Genomic DNA, 18,006 nt, shown 5'->3' on the forward strand with positions numbered 1-18,006 from the left:
AATAAAACATTGCAGTCTGACTTCAATCAATGGTGGACTGTCTTGAACCCCTTAAGTCCTTAAGAAAGGGAGGCAGGCTAAGAAATCAATTTGCAATTTACATGAGCGCCAGCGTGTTGAAAACGGGCTAAAAGCTACAGCTTAGAAGGGCTGGCGGTAATTAGAGGCCTCTCACTACAAACGCTGCTGGACTGGCCAATCAATGAGGTTCGGGACAGTTCTGGTGATCTGCAAGACTGTCGCTCATATGCATGCAGTGGTCAATATGCTGAAAGGTAGTAACCAAGGAGAAAGGACTACAGTTGAGTGTGTGAAAGCTTGTCTATAACGAGACTTCCCACGGAGAGATATAGGGTGCAAGACAGAAATAGACAGATGGACAGTGATTGAGTGAAGGAGAAAGAAAAAGAGAGGATTTGTTCAATGTGGGTGAAGGATAAATGATGCAAAATTTTGTAGGAAAATCTGATATAAAAGCAGAATCAAAATATGAAATGTACATTTAAAAGTGAAAGTTTAATTTTTAAAGTTTCCTTTTACAATTTTTCTTTTCTAATATGATTGAATGTGCTATACCTGTGAATTCTTCCATTGTATTACTGAACGATGATTCTACTTTGAATCTTATCAAGCTACAAAAAGCTGTTAAGCTGGCTGGCTTAACTTCAAAAAACTACTAGCCCAACATTGGTTGCCTCCACATAATTTGGGCACGTACAAGTGGTTGGTACAACTTTAGCACATTATATTGTTGGAATTATCCACAGCTTGAGTGAACTTGATACAAATGAGCTGTACAGCTGCTGACAAAATCTCCATGTTTATTGCACAAAACAATAATCAGGATCCAGAATGATTGCCTTATTTTATATAATTGATACTTGATACTGTACTTTTTTTTTTTAACTTCTATTTATTGGATACCCAGGGGTGGGGGTAGTTAATTTAATATATTTTATTATATTGTTTTTCAGCCTGTATGCTGTTAACAAAAAAAGTTTACTTTAAAAAAGTTAAAATTCAAAATTTCATTTAAAAATTCAAAAAGGTTGACGAATAGAAAAAAAAAGTAGAATCAAAGTTTGAAATGCCTTTTAAAAATCAAAAATGTATATATATATATATATATATATATATATATATATATATATATATATATATATATACACACACACACACACACACACACACACACACACACACACACACACACACACAACTACAATTGTGTAAAAAACTACAATAATTCTGGAACTTTTCAAATTCTAAGTTCTAAATCAGACAACACAATTACACAGTAAATTAAACATTTAAACATTTAATAACTAAAGGTTATTCACACAAAAAAAGCTTATTTTAAATAACATATTTTAAGTAAAATTAACATTTTAAGTCATTAAATGGTAAATTAAACTTTTAAATATTATAATGAAAATGGCAAATAATAATAATGAAATAATAATAATAATAACAACATTGCAAAATAAAAAAATTCGAAATTCTAAATATAATTTATAAATTCAAACGTAAAATGAACATTCTGAATAAAATTTAGTGAAATTTAATTAAAAACTAGTTTCGAGAGGATCATGTGTTTATGATCAGATGATTCCAAAGTCATCAAAAATAACCAAAGTTCCATTCCACAGTCATCTTAGTTTTGAAGAGTGGTTAGCACTGTTGCCTCACAGCAAAAATGTCACTGGTTCAAGTCTTTACAAGGCTAGTCAACATTCCTGTGAGGAGTCTAGATGTTCTCCCTGTGCTCGCATGGGTTTCCCCCGAGTTCCTCCCACCATCCAGAGACATGCACTACAGGTGAATTGGGTAAACTAAATTATTCTGTAGTGTATGCGTATGTAATGAGAGTGTATGGGTGTTTCCCACTGATGGATTGCAGATGGAAGGGCATCCACTGTGTAAAACATATGCTGGATAAGTTGGCGGTTCATTCCGCTGTGGCAACCCCTGATTAATAAAGGAACTAAGCCGAAAAGAAAATGAATGAATGAATTGGCTAATATGGCTTGTCCCGTATTAGCCAATTCATGATTTACCAATCAGACGATTCCTCTCACCATAAATAACCAAAGTTCCATACCACAGTCATCTTCGTTTTGAAGAATCCCCCCTTCCACCCCTTCCCTTCCTCCTGTCCTACCGTAGATGGGGCAGTACAGCGGCCCAGTGGTTAGCACTGTTGCAAGAACATACTGGTTCAAGTCTTTACCAGGCCAGTTGGCATTTTTGTGCAGAGTTTATATGTTTTCCGTGCTCGTTTGGTTTTCCCCCCAGGTCCCACAGTTTCCTGTTGACCAAACCAAATTGGCGCCATAGATGAGCTCTTAGTCAGCAGTATATCTCTTCATAGCAATTCCTAATCTGCCATTAGCCATAAATAAGCAGGAAAGCTCTTGAGATCTACCTGTGCTCAAACTAAACTTTTGCCCTGCAAACAGGATGGAGCCCCGAGCTCGAGGATCTTATGAGCTCCGAGTTTTCTCCCGGGAGAGCATGCCAAAGATGTTTTATAAACAATCATCAGCTAAGTGTGAACACTTGATATAACAGTTTGTAAAAATAAGGTTGCAAAGTACAAAAACACCCCATTTTAAAAATCTACCAATGTACAAAATATCTTTTAAAAATGTTAATACATTTTAATTCCTTTGAAGACTAAATTAAATTGCATCAACATATAATCCAACAAGTGACATAATATGATTATAATGTAACTGTAATACATTTACACATAATTATATTGATTTAAAATTACATTTTGCTGAGCCCATAGGTACAGTAAGCCCTAAATACTGACATGAATTCCTCCCTCAAAAAAAAAAAAAAAGCACATGCTCAGACAAACACATATAAACACATCTCAGCATGTACTGACCAGAGCTTCTCCAATTCTGCCTTATTTCTAAAACAAACCCTGGCAGAAAAGGAGCAGGTCCAAAGAGTTAAACGCTGGCGAAAAAAAAGCAGCGAGGGGAACAAAAGGACCATTGTGGGATGCAGAAGTCTTGCCGGAAAGGAGAGAGAGGGAAGAAAGGCACCTTTTGCGGGAGCCCTCTCTCCATTGTGAGTGGACGGAGTGCAGCCACGCATGACAGATGTCCTGCCCATTGTGTCCCATCAGCCTCCTCTCTGCCTCCTGGCCCTGCTGGCATTCCAAGAGCCGCCGCGTTCAGCGGTTGTGTGAGAGTGTGCGCCAATGCATGAGCGGGTCGCCTCTAGCCCGTATGGAGCCCTGTGTGAGTGTAAGGGGGGGTGGTTCGTGTGTGTGTGTATGAATAGGGCCTCCAAAGTCTGAAGTGGCAAAGTTAGCCAAACTACTCAATGCAGCTTGTCACTCAAATGCAGGAGCACACACACGAACGTGCAGCGGCGCACTTTCACAGACTTAATGCGCACACGCAAATCAAAGGGCTTTTAGGCGAGACACTGCAGGAGAAAAGTGCTTTCTGGAGCACCTGTTTAATTCTGAGATTTTTCAGTATCTTTTCAGTGCAATGTAATGAAAGCTTCTAAAGGAAAATTACTCTGTCTGTAGATTTTAACTACATTGCTTTTCGTTTTCTACTGCAATGACACATAAATCTCTTCAGCAGAGTTTACAGACAGAACTTAAGTGTTTGTACAGTGCAAGCAGAAAGTATTCATAGCGCTTCACTTCTTCCACATTTTGTTATGTTACAGCCTTATTCCAAAATGGATCAAATTCATTTATTTCCTCAAAATTCTACACACAATACCCCATAATGACAATGTGAGAAAAAGATTTTTTGAAATTGTTGTAAATTTATTAAAAAATAAAACCCTGAAAAATCACATGTACATGAACTCGCCAACTTATCCAGCATGTTTTATGCAGCGAATGCCCTTCCAGCTGCAACGCATCACTAGATGAGAGCTCTACCCACTGCACCACCACATCACCTATAATACTGATTTGTTTGCATATAATTTGTCTGACTATATACAACATTTTTACTCAACAATTGTGGGGAAAAAGGATTCCTCATACCCTGTCTATAAAAAATCCAAACTTCAGCTGTACTTACACCATACGTCATCTATATTCTAAAGTTATTTTACAGAGGAATATGCTGAAAGATAGGGCGACATGGTGGTTCAGTGGTTAGCAGCAAGAAGCAAGAAAGTCAATGGTTTGAGTCCCGGCTGGGTCAGTTGGCATTTCTGTCTGGAGTTTGCATATTCTTCGCATGGGTTTCCTGTGTTTCCTTCACAGTCCAAAGACATGTGCTATAAGTGAACTGAATAAGCTAAATTAGAAATAGTGTATGTGAGTGAATTAGTGTTTATGGGTGTCTCCCAGTACAGAGTTGTGGATGGAAGGGCATATGCTGAGTAAAACATATGCTGGATAAGTTGGCAGTTCATTCTGCTATGGTTTCCACTGATGAATAAAGGAACTAAGCCGAAGAAAAATGAATGAATGAATGTTGAAAGATGACTTAGATAACTTCAGCTGTTCTGGTGGTATTTGCTAAATTATGAATAAGATTCTAAGAATCCCTTCAGTGAAAACGGACTCTAACATGTCATAAAATTAAAATTTTAACCTGACTTCATACAACAGTCAGAATTTTTGTGCTAGAAATGTTTTGCATATTTGCATATTTAAACATTTTAGAAAATTTAAAAAAAAATTTTAAAACAATGTAGTAAAACTATAATAAAAATGCTTGTAATTTTTAATGTAATAAATAAACTGGAGAAATGCAGCTATAATAAGAGCTTTTGCTATTTCTACAGAGAATTTTGTAAAAAAAAAAAAAAAAAAAGTGGATTTACAGTAGGTAGAATTATTTTGGGAGTATCATAACTAAAAACTTAAAATATGAAATAAAAAATTTTAACTTTTTAACTTATATTTAACATTTACAATGCAAATTCAATTAGATCTACTTATTTGGTTAACGAAAACAAGTCGATTATACTATATTTACTAAAAGACAGAAAATATCACTGTACAAACTATATTGTAAATAAATCAAGTGAACACTTTCATATTAGTCAATATTATTACAAAATTAGTATTAGACTAAATTAATTTTAAAACTTTATACAAGTAAATGAATAAAACTCAATCATAGGCCAAAAATCTCTGTTATAACAAAGTTATTTATACTATTTCACTTGGCAGTGTCTTAAATGAAGATCTCTGCATATATGTCAAACCCTATTACACACTCCAGCACAAAAATGTCACCTGAATGAGCAGTAATATTTAAACCGCGAGCGGCGAAGGCAGTGGTGTAAAGTGATTTGTAGATGGGAAGCTCTGTGAAGTGCGGCGATGCTCTGTTTAGAGACCCACCATGTGGCGACTCTCCAAAAGCATCCCGTCAGCTGTCAGTCAGCAGGACACAGCAGCACTACAACAATAGAGATGCAGAGTTAATGAGTGAAGGGGAACAGATCTTCTCGCATCTTTACACTGCTGCTTTTACATTAACACACCATATTTACACTAATGTTATAGTAAAAAAAATAAATAAAAACTGTTGCACATCAATTTCAATGTGGGTGCAAGGCCACACAGGAAAGTGAACCCAAAAAAAAAACAACAACAAAAAAATCAATGCAGGCAAACCACAGCTCCAAAAATAGCTAAATATTTATTTAAGATCTCACCACAGGTGACAATTAGAGCTTAGACATCTGATGAAAAGCATCCAAACATTATCTGTGGTAGCTATTTTTGGAGCTGTGGTGTGTGTTTTTGGTAACTTAAATTTTTGAGCCATTGAGGGACTTTTAATTATGGCTGCATGCTATTTGAAAAATCTGAGATTGCGATATTTTGATTTTCTGCAATATACATTGAGATGTACTGAATCAACTATATGTATACTCCAGCAAATGATTGAATATTGGAATGAAGTTCTGGTCACACTTTATTTTTAGGGGCTATTTTAACTTTGTTTTCATGACTTTTGCTTCAATAAACTCCAAATATGCACCTTATTAATAATCATCAAGGTAGATTGGGTATTGGGTAGGATTAGGGATGTAGAATAAGATCATACAGAATATGTGCTTTGTAAGTACTAATAAGCAGCCAATATTTCAATAACCTTGCAACTAGGTTATAGTGAAAATTGGTCCTTTTAGTGTTTAAAAATCTATTCATTTACAGTAGGCTGATTTGGGATGATTATGTAGGGCAGTGAATCATGCATAAAATCTAACAAACAACTACAAGCATAAATAAATGCAATAAAGCAACGATAAATAAACAGTAGGGATGTAACGGTATTGTAAATACCGTCATACCGCAATATTAATTTTTTTCGATATTACCGAAGTCGCATGACTCGGTAAAACTATAGGTCTTCTGAGAAAATTTGCTCAGGCGAATGAAGCGAACGGGAGGTAACGAAAACTACAATTGCCATCAGCCCATGCTTGACCATCATCCCTTGCGGTCTGTTGTTGCTACAGATCCAGTAATGCGGAAATGGAGTGTGCTGCTAGAAGCGGGGATGAAAAGAGCTGGAAAACTAAAGCAGGTCGCACACCAGAAGCGCCGCTCGGCGCCGCAACACGGCGCGTACATGACAGATTAAAGTATCGCACACCAGACGCGCACATTCGAATGATATTTAACATGAAACTAATCAGATGGCGCTCTGTGGCGCGGCTGAAAAATGAACTGCGTCCTGAGCCGTCGCCGGGCGCCGCCGACTTGCGGCGCCGGTGTGTGTATCCTGATAGAAACCTATGATTAGAATTCTAAAATACGTGGCAGCGCTGCGCGGCGCGCCGCCGAGCGTCGCTTCTGGTGTGCGACCTGCTTTACACGCACAGTTCAGTCCTGCATTATCTCCGTGTAAGTTCAGACTTCGCAAGTTTGATCAAGGCTGCAGTCTCTTCTTCTCAGTTTGATATGGAAAAGCAGATTATACCGAGGACACGGGTAAATCTTCAAAGGGAACAGTGTACTTTATAACTTAATTCACATCACCCTGGCTTCGTTGTTTCACTTTCTCAACAATAAAATGTAAACATGATTTAAGGAACTGCCTATTTTCATTTTAATATTAGCAACTTAGACAGCAGACATGTTGAGGCGCCATGCTGCATAAGATGAGCGTCATCTTTACTGTGTGGATATTTATAACAAAACGGAGCCGATAACAACTGCCTCCTTTCAATTTCAGTGAAAATACGAAACACAGCCTCTCTTTTGCTGAGTATCAGTTTTAAGAATCGATAATGGCCATTTTAAAAGTATAACATACAATAAGTTTATACATTATAGGAAATAAAGGCGATCAGTCAATATACAGAATGTACGTGGTTACATTAATCATTAACTTATCCTTGCGCTCAGCCAAAACACGTTACCTGAGAACAAGTAATAGATTCCAATGCCCAAAGTCAGGGAATATGTCGTTAGATAAAGACAACAAGATAAATGAAATATCCCGTTTAATAAATATAGTGAGATTAGATCCAGCGGGAGATGCTTGATGAGAAGTCCGACTAGCAGAGCTCTCATCTGGGTAGATGGGCTGAGTGTGATTAAATGCTGAATGTGATGAGTTTTCAACAATACTAAATTGAAACTTTATTTTTTTACATGGTTTAATAATTTTTTGTTATTAAAATTGAAGTTCCTGTTTCAAAGCTTACAGATAGATGGCTAATTTGTATGTCATTGACACTTTTGGCACTTTTTTGGAGTATTTTCATAAGTTTTGTTTTTTCCTGTAAATGATTCAATAAATACCGTACCGTGACATTCATACCGAGGTATTACCGTACCGTGAAATTCTGATACCGTTACATCCCTAATAAACAGTGAATGCTTTATTGTTATGTAAATATAAAATTTACACTGCAAAATCAACTCAGCATGGCAGATCTATGTGATCTGATTTACGGATGCACACATTGTGATGCTGAAACAATACATTGTGCAGTCCTACTATTAATAACTAGATTTATCGCTATAATTGTAGTTATTGTGTTGTTGTTTTGGCTATATAGTTTAGATATGCTTGATTTTACTTTCTTTTTTATAATGCCTAGTTTCAAGAGTTCACACTTAGCTGATGATTGGTAATAAAGCTAGTTTGGCATGCTGTCCTGGGAGAGAGCCCTGAACTCATAAGATCCTCGAGCCTGGAGTTCCTTCTGTTTGCAGGGCAAGAGGGGAGTTTGAGCTCAGGTAGATCTCGAGAGGAAACGGTGCTAGCCACTGGGAGGCCTTGCTGCCATATAGAAGAAAGACAGGAATAGAGGGGGGTGGAAGGGGGGATTCTTCAAAACGAAGATGACTAAGGTAAGATGCTTTGGTTATTTATACTATAAGAATCTTCTGATTGGTGGATCGTACATTAGCTTGACTCGGGGCCAGCCGTGTCTATCATAAGCACATGATCCTCTCAAAATTAGTTAATAAATAAACTTCACAAAGTGTCTTAAATTATAGTAGTTGAAATATTTTTTTATTTATTTTAAAAGACATTACTACTATTCTCCAGAAGGACCTATAAAATTGGTCAAAGTGACTGATTTATATTTTATGTATCTTTTGTAACTATGCTTTGAAGAGTTGTGAAGTAAAAACATACTGTTTTTCCCAAAAATATTAAGCAACAACTGTTTTGAACATTGAAAATAATAATAATAAAAATGGTTCTTAAGCAGCAAATCAGCAAAACAATTGCAGTCTTTAAATCATAAAAAAATGAATATTTAAAATTACATTCAAAATGAAAACATTAATTTTAACTTTTAATAAACTTTCACATTTGTGGGATATATTTTTGGATCTAAGATACAAACTGTACTTGTTATAACTCAATGCCCACGTGGATTAAACTTCAGCAGTGACTTTGGTAACAGTTTGACTGCTCACTATAAGCTGACTGCTGATGCATACTGAATATCAAGTGTTGAGTTCCAGCTCTGGAGCTGTTCTCCACACCACTGTGAACCTCAAAAGAGACAAAGACTAACGGATGAAACAAAGACAGGTCACACACGCATACAGCTGTATTTATGGGCATGATGTTATTATACTGTACAAATTGTATATTCAATTCCCCTGCCCATAAACACAACCCATACAGGTAAAATTGGGCATTTTTACATTTTCAAAATACTTCATTCTGTATCATCTGATCAATTTCCACATGGGAATCAAAAATTGACCACACAAGGTCAAAATGTACTAGCATTGCTATACTTATGAGGACATTTGGTCCCAGAGAATATGTACACTCAAAGATATAAGAATACGTACACACCCAGAGATCCTCACAGTCCAAGATTCAGAGGATCTGCTTTTTGATTTACAGTATGACGGTGATAACTAGTATTTAAAGAGACAGGACATTATAAAACAGTCAGCTCAGCCGGATTTTGTAACCACTGCAAGTCTCTCTTTTTCACTTGACTTCAAGTCAGGCGAGTGTACAATTCATGATGGATTATTGGAAAACTTCACCTCTATAGATTTCAGATCAATAGATCAATGAATAGGGGGAGCACTGCCAACCCACTTGCATCTCTAATAATTATTAAGGACCCTGGCTGGGAGTTGCTTGTTGTAATGTACTAGTAAACATACTGTAGGGTGTGGTTTTAGTGGAATGAACTAAATGCACTATAACTATACTGGAAAAAAACATCTTTATTAATAATAATAATATAATAAATATAAGGTTGAAAAATGCTTTACAAGGAAACTGCTTTCTACTCCAGAATTTCATATTAATACTATTTTATTTGGCAGTTCTTTAATATGTAGACCATTTAAAATGTAAACCAATGTGGTGATGTCAATGGTCCAGAAACATTTCTTGCTTGTTATCAAAGTATTTCATAACTGTAACAACAGCTATCATAACATTATTTAATAATATGTGGCTCTTTTTGGATTCTCAGAAGCTATAGTAATTAATATGTACAACAGGAAATACCCTGGGACCATTGTTTTTGTTTACATCCCTCAAAATGGTCTATATATACTTTTTAATAGCCATTTCACCATTTCCTTTATTTCCACTTTTTCAGAGTACAGTACAGTACAGTAGGTGCAATTTGATAAATAATATATATTTTATATACTGAAATTAAACTTTCATTTAATTAGTGCTGTAAAAAGTTTGTTTTAACATAATATATGTGTGCATTAAAAATCTTTATTATGTATATGTTATACACACTTACATACATAGAAACAAAAAAATCCTCACAAATTTCAATTCACCTACACCGCATGTCTTTGGACTGTGGGAAAAACCAGAGTACCCGGAGGAAACCCACATGAACGTGGAGAAAATGCAAACTCCTCACAGAAACGTGAGGAGTTTGCAAACCAGCGACCTTCTTGCTGTGAGGCGACAGTGCTAACCACTGTGTCGCATACACACTTTTTTATATCTAAATATAAACATTTTCTTAAATATGCCTGTGTGTATTCATAAATATACACATTACACACACTTAAATGGTGTCAAAACAAAATTTTAGTTTGGATGAAATTAATCACGATTCATGATCTTTGTCCAGCACTAAATTTAATCAGTCAGAGCTGAACTATTACAATCATGACTCCAGTCTTGTTATTTCAGAAATCATACTAATATAATAAATTGATCTAACGCAGGATGTACTTGAAATTAAAATATTATGTAACAATATGGATGCCTCTGTCACTTTGATCAATTTAATTCATACGTAGTTAAAAAACATTTATTTCTGTCATGTAATTTGCGGCTCCATTTTATTCAGCAAGGACACATTAAATTTGACCAAAACTGACAGTGTAGGCGTTTAAATTATTTCCAAATAACATAATATTTTCATTTATACATGTATGTTGCTCTTCATTCATTCATTCATTCATTTTCTTTTCATCTTAGTCCCTTTATTAATCTGGGGTCAACAAAGCGGAATGAAACGGCAACCAGCATATGTTCCATGAAGCGGATGCCCTTCCAGCTGCAACCCATCACTGGGAAACACCCACACACTCCCGCATTCACACTCATACACTATGGCCATTTTAGCTTATTCAATTCACCTATAGCGCATGTCTTTAAACTTGTGGGGGACACCGGAGCACCCGGAGGAAACCCACGCGAACAGAGAGAACATGCAAACTCCACACAGAAAATTCAACCACCCCAGCTGGGGCTTGAACCAACGACGTTCTTGCTGTGAGGCAATACCCAATGCACCACTGTGACACCTACGTTTCTCTTATCAACATCTTATTAGTTCATTAAATCACAAAAAACGAAATGTTTCCACAAAATTTACACAAAAAATATCTACCACAACAGCTTATTATATTAATAATCACAGTGAATGAACGGAACTTACAATAAACTAAAATAAGCCCAATAATGTCAAAGCATTTTAAATTTCCACAGCTTTGAAAGTTGAATCCTAAATTCTGATGAAAAATGTTGATTAGAAACAATGGTAAAAAGAATTAAAATGTAAAGCTGACTTGACTTGATGGTGTATGCATACACAGCAGGGAAAATAAGTATTGAACACGTCACCATTTTTCTCAGAAAACATATTTTTAAAGGTGCGTTGACTTGAAACTTTCCCGGGATGTAGGCAACAACCAAAGAAATTTATATATGAAAAAGAAAACAAATCAAATTAGTTTACAAATAAAGTTGCATAAATGCGTAATAAAATGAAATGACGCAGGGAAAAAGTATTGAACACATGAAGAAAGGGAGGTGAAGAAAGGCAGTGAAAACCCAGACAGCAGCTGAAATCTCACAGTACTGATTCAACAACCCTTTGCCCTTCATCGTTGTAAAATTAATATTCACTGCTTCAGTTCAACATCTACATTCTATTATTCCCAGGAAAAAACATGACGTGTTCAATACTTATTTTCCCCCCTGTGTACACAATTATCCACAAATCCAAACAGACATATATGCACACTGGGTACAGTAAACCCTTCACAGGCTGCTGTCCCCATCTGCCCTGGTATGCGCTCGTGTCTATGTGCATGTGTGTTTAAATGAATGCATGTAAACGTTTAGCCCCGTGTGCAGAGACCCATGCCTCCCAGCACGGGCTTAGGTGACCCCAGTCAAAATCAATCAGCCCAGCACAATGAGACGAGGAGCGCAGGGGAACAGCCCGGGTCAGTGACGCGTTTAATTCTCCAGCCCGATTGTCATTGTTCCAACAGATCGGCCTTTTCTTTACAGGCCCGTAAGCCGGGTACTTCTGCCCCTTTATCGCCATACTGCAATTATGAGTGCTCTTCAACGCATGAGACACTGAGATGAGTGGATTAACTGCGTGGGGGAAATAAATCTAATCTGCCATCCACAGCCTTAAAATCAAATGGCTATAAGGTGCATGTGTGGCCGGAGGACACTTTGTGTGGTGGTGATAATTGGTAGCGGTTTTACCCAGCATGTCAACAAAGAAATATATTGGCATGAATATGAGATGTAATTAAAGTTTTTGTTCAGCCAACTGACTTCTAAACCACAAATATGCCCGCTAGCAAGAGTGTTTATAGACAATTAATGTACATTGTCATATCTCCGCTGAACAAACTAACAACAGAAATCAGATGTTAACAAAAAATTGCACATAACAAAGCAAACTAAATTAACAATTTTCAAACCAGCACATTTGAATGGCTTGTAATTGACACATATTAGGATTTATTGGTTTTTACATGCAAACAAATAAATACAGTGGGTATAGAAAAGAATCACCTCCCTTCAAAAGAATTAGATTTTGATGCATTGTAGCCTGAAATGAAACAACTACAGTTTTTGTTTTATCTAACTGTATTGATTAGTGCAACTTAACACCAAACCAAAACATATAACACCATGTCTGAAAAAAAAAAAACAATCAATAGGTTGGAAAAAGGATCACCCCCTTGTTTCAGTATTTGGTTGAATGACCTTTTGCTTTAATTACAGCCTATATTCTGTTGGGATGCGTTTCTACTAACTTTGCACATCTATACTTTGCAATATTAGCTCACTCCTCATTGCAGAACTGTTCAAGTTCAGTTAAATGTGATTGTGTCTGCTTGTGTACTACAGGCTTCAAGTCATTCCACAGATTTTCAATGAGGTGTCATCTTCCCATTGATAACTTTCTGGCAGAGAGCAGCAGATTTTCCTCAAGAATTTGTCAATATTTTACCCCATCTATTTTTCCTACTATATCCTGACAAGTGCTCAAGTTACAAGTGTAGAGTAACAGCCCCATAACAAGAAATTTCCATTTCCATTTTTACTATAAAAATTTTGTTATTTGGATGGTGAGCTGTATTGGATTTCCGCCAGACATATCGTTTGGTGTTGAGGCCCAATAATTAAATTGTAGTCATATCTGACTATAAAAAATTTTTTCCATGTGGCCTCGGAATCTTCTAGGTGCGTTTTGGCAAAGCTCTGTTGTGACTTTGTTGCTTTTCATGAGAAGAGGCTTTTTTTCGTGCAACCCTCCCACACAAGCCACATTTGTGGAGAATTTTTGATCTTGTTGTCACATGCACACAATGACCACTCTTTGACATAAATTCCTGCAACTGTTCAGAGTTGTTGTAGGCTTCTTGGTTGCCTCCCTGACCGTTTCCTCCTGGCTCTTTCATCCAGTTTGGATCGACGTCCTGATCCAGGGAGGGTCTGTGTTGTACCAAATACCACTATTTAATAATGGACTTCACTGTGCTTCTATGCATTGATAAAGTATTTGAAATGTTTTGTCTCCACCCCGACTAGTGCCCGGCCACAACTTTATCTTAGAGATCTTTTGACAATGCCTTGCCACCCATAGTTGATGGTTTGCTTCAGTTGCACTACCTATGGTTGAAATGCTACAATAAAACTATTTTCAAGCTGAGCTAATCAAATTGACCACCAATGAAAGTGAAATGGCGTTGTGTGTCGTTAAGAACGTGACTATCTACACCTGATAGAGTTTACAAGTATTTTTTAGGAGGGGGGTGATCCTTTTCACAACTGAGTGATTTTGTTTTTATGCTTGTTAATTGTTTTCTGACATGTTTGTGTTACATGAATGTTATACATTGTATTGAAAAATAACACTTAGATAAAACAAAACTGTGTCTGTCTTCATTTCAGACTACAATGCAACAAAATGTAATCATTTCGAAGGGGGTGTGATTCTTTTCTATACCCACTGTAATTAATTAATTGTAGATACCAACAGGATCAATACAGTTTCCACTAAAACTGATATAATTTCTATTATAACCATTAAAAGAACTCCACATTCTACAAAGATTTCTAATGTTTTGTTTTTCAACAGGAACTGAGGACAACATTGTATATGAAGAGTTGCAGAAGCAAAAACCTCTAAAGGTGCCATCTGAAATTTTTATTAAAACTGAAGATTTTTGTAGCCTCCTTTGTTTATGTTGAAATTTTACTTTAAAGATCGGGAAAAGGACTTTGTCATAAAAGTGATATCATTGAACAGGAGCCTAATAAAAAATTCACATTTTAGAGGAAAACTTCAGACGGCATTTAGAGGTTTTTGCATCTGAACTCATCATATATAAAACACAGCTGGCTATTATGTACTTCAGATCTATGATGTTAACATGTTAGAAAGAGGGTAACACTGTTAGCATGTCAACAAAGAAATGTATTGGCATGATTATGAGGTGTAATTTAACTTTTTGTTCATCCAACTGACTTCAAAACAAGCATGCAAGTTGGAAAGAGTATTTGTGTAGAAAATTCAAACCCTGTCATCTTGAACAGATAACATTTTACATTTAACACACAGCTAGTTAACATGCATAGATATATAAACTAGATACCGCATACAGACTTTGAGCACACGTCAATAGCGCTGCCACATTTGTACAGTGCTCCCAGGACAAATGACATTCAACCGCACAAGTCAAGAAAGTGTGCCAGAGGTGAAGATGCTGGACTGATGCGCTGTGTACGGGTTTAGTAATAAGCAATCAAAGAAAACAAAGCAAAAAGGTAGAACATTTCACAGGTAAGGTTTCGTTTTTTTTATGCTTTTGTATCATACAAACTTTTGTGCTCAACAAGTAACGTTATTGATGATAATACAGTCACCTACTGCCTTGACTATAAGGCAAACTGGGCTTATGCTAGTTTTGTTGAATAAAATCAGTAAACAATGTTATGAAATATGACAACAAGATGCTGCGGTGCCAAAAACTTGTACTATTGTCAGCTAAGTGAATGAGCCGTTCAAAATGGGGAGTCATTCACAAACGAATCGCTCAAAGTTAGAATAGGAAGAGAAAGCAGGAGAGGGGGTGTGTTTCAGGACTACATTTCCATGCACATACTCTGTCGCCAATACCCCTGCGGTCACATCCATCAATGTAGAAAAGTAATATAAAATTATGATTTTCGTAATTAAAAAACAAAAATTGCACTCTGACCAGCAGGATCATAGATATATGTGTATATGTGTATATCTCTGGCTTTGGATGGCTACACAGTCCTCCACTGCACCTTGGTCCCGCATTCATTTCAAAGGAGCGCTACCCTCTACTAAAACGGCGGCTCTATTGACACATTCCTTCTAATAGACAAAAGCAGGGTAGGTCACATCGAATGTATATATATATGGTTAACATGCATGTCGAAGCTACAATGCTAAGATGCTAAGAGAAGTGTATAAGTGTGAAGGTCTGTTAAGTTGTTTCTAGATAAGCTTTATCAGTGATCCACAACACTACAGTAGAAGCCACATCTTTCCTTTCACTCGTATGATTATGTTAAACACAGCAGCTCTTCATGAACTGCAAGTTCACAAACTGTAAGCTAATGTGGTCTGTTTTGATTAGCTGTTGCATGATCCGTGTAGCAATTTAAAAAAGTATTTTTTTTTTTAAAGAAAAAAACTTTACACATTAATGTGTGCACAAATCTTGAAAAAATTCAACAATTTGGTAAACAAAGCTGCTCATTTCATCATCATATATATTCAACATATTTTATAAATTTTTATAAAGAAAAATTCACAACAACTTATCAAGTTGTTTATACATACATTTATATATATATATATATATATATATATATATATATATATATATATATATATATATATATATACATATATATATACACATATATATACACATACATACACACTTTTTATTTTCTTTTTATTTTATCAAAGGTAATAAGAGACATTGATATGAAATATGAGATATGAAAACTTTTCTCACATATCCAAGTTCTTACAACTCTGTTTTATTATCAAATCATACTTCTTCTTTTGTTGTTGTTGAGGAATTTGCAAACCTTTAAAAAAAATCTTGACTTTAAATTGATTTTAAATCTGGTTTTATTAAATCATGTAAAGATACTCACTCTGTTAGAAAAGATAGGGAAGGTGAGCAAGCAGGATGCCAGCAGAAGAGATGGGTAATGTGCTTCCTTCCCTTACAAGCATCTCTGAACAAGACATCAGATTCACAATCACTCTGGAAATAGCAGAGAGATTCAGTCTCATAACATCCCATTTCTCTTGGTCACACAACTTAAACTGTCTTGTGTAAAATAGCAACAAAAGACATTTACCTTTCTCAAACCCACTTAAGCATGAGACTGTGACTCTCAGAGTTTTATTGTTTCACTCTTGATTTTAGTCTCCTCCAACACTTCAGTGGGTCAAGTAATGGGTCACGGGTTAACAGGATTTCAGCTCTGAATGGTGTGCAGGGTCTTCTTATGCAGTCCAAATCTGTATACATAAAGTCACATATAGAGGAGGAGCCTTAATTTTATGATGTTTTTCTTATAAAACGTTAATTGTACAAAAGTAACATGAATTTAAACAAAGCTGAGGCAGATCATTTGTGAATTTCAGAGCAAGAGGAGGTTGTCGCTTCTAAATGAATCTGTTATCGAATGAGTCACTGAATCAGCCAATGATTCAATCTATTCATAGATAAAGCAAACTATTTTTTTTGTAAATGAATCTGAATCAAATGCATCATTTGAATAAATGATTCAATGAATTACACATTAAGAAAGGAACCTTTTACCACTTACTCATTGTATAACGTCACGTAAACCAGATATGCTCAAACTAAGGTCATCCTATCAGAGTAGAGAGGGAGAATGATGGGGATGGTTTCGAGATTGTCCATTCAAATTTAATTTAAACCTTTGTTTGTTTTATTGTTAAAAGCTAACAGAAATTAAATGTTTCACTTAAATCATCATCTTGGAATTATAAGGTTCTATCTGCATTTTGAATGATTTTGAGATAATGAGTTTTCCATTCCATAGCAAACAGTTTGAGTGTAACATTTGATTTTTATATTAGAAGTCTTAAAATGTAAACAACTTGTGAAAAAATGTAAATAAGTTGTAATTTAATAAGAATATGTCAATAACTTAATTCTGACAAAATGTCAGATAGAACCTTATTATTCTAAGGTGACGAAATGGTGTAAATTAATCAATTTAGTTTAAATGGACATGATGTCACATGACAATGCAGAAACTTTGGTGAGCAATGAGTCAAAGGAAGATTCTGCTTAACTATTTAGTTTTAAACTACACTGTGTTATAAATGTGATTGGTAATGTTTTTTCACTGCAATAAGTTATAATTGAATAAGTTATACTGCATTAATATGATTAGAATAATAATAATTAAAACTACTACTAATAATAAAATAATGTTATTTATTTTGAAATATTATGAAATAATGAGGAAATTAGCCATGACAACTTTAATGTAATATGGTTTGGTATATTTACCTTCGGCCCACAGCTCTCAATGATATTTGGTTTTTGGCCGTTCATATGAAAAGGTTTGAGCACCCCTGCTGTAAACAATGCAGGGTTCCACACAAATCATTCAGGCTGTCCCAACACAAATCAATTAAGTCAAGTTAACAATTAAGTGGTCCCTCAAACAATCTTCTATTTTCCTTGGCAGTTTTTACATTTATTTTTATTCCAGTCAAACCACA

The 18,006-nt window shown here is 35.6% G+C and overlaps 1 protein-coding gene across 6 annotated transcripts in view; it reads right to left on the reverse strand.

Moving 5' to 3' along the window:
• Positions 1 to 18,006, reverse strand: part of fignl2 (fidgetin like 2) — a 107,390-nt gene that overhangs the window by 81,161 nt on the left and 8,223 nt on the right. For all 6 annotated transcript variants that reach the window (XM_087305892.1, XM_087305891.1, XM_087305889.1 and 3 more), the window contains 2 exons: positions 16,602 to 16,764; positions 16,392 to 16,504 (listed from right to left, as the gene is read on the reverse strand). The gene's annotated coding sequence lies outside the window, so the exon portion shown is untranslated. The remainder of the gene's footprint in view (positions 1 to 16,391; positions 16,505 to 16,601; positions 16,765 to 18,006) is intronic.

This window comes from Danio rerio, chromosome 23, assembly GCF_052040795.2.
Source record: "Danio rerio strain M-AB ecotype USA chromosome 23, GRCz13ab, whole genome shotgun sequence".
Lineage (NCBI taxonomy): Eukaryota > Metazoa > Chordata > Actinopteri > Cypriniformes > Danionidae > Danio > Danio rerio.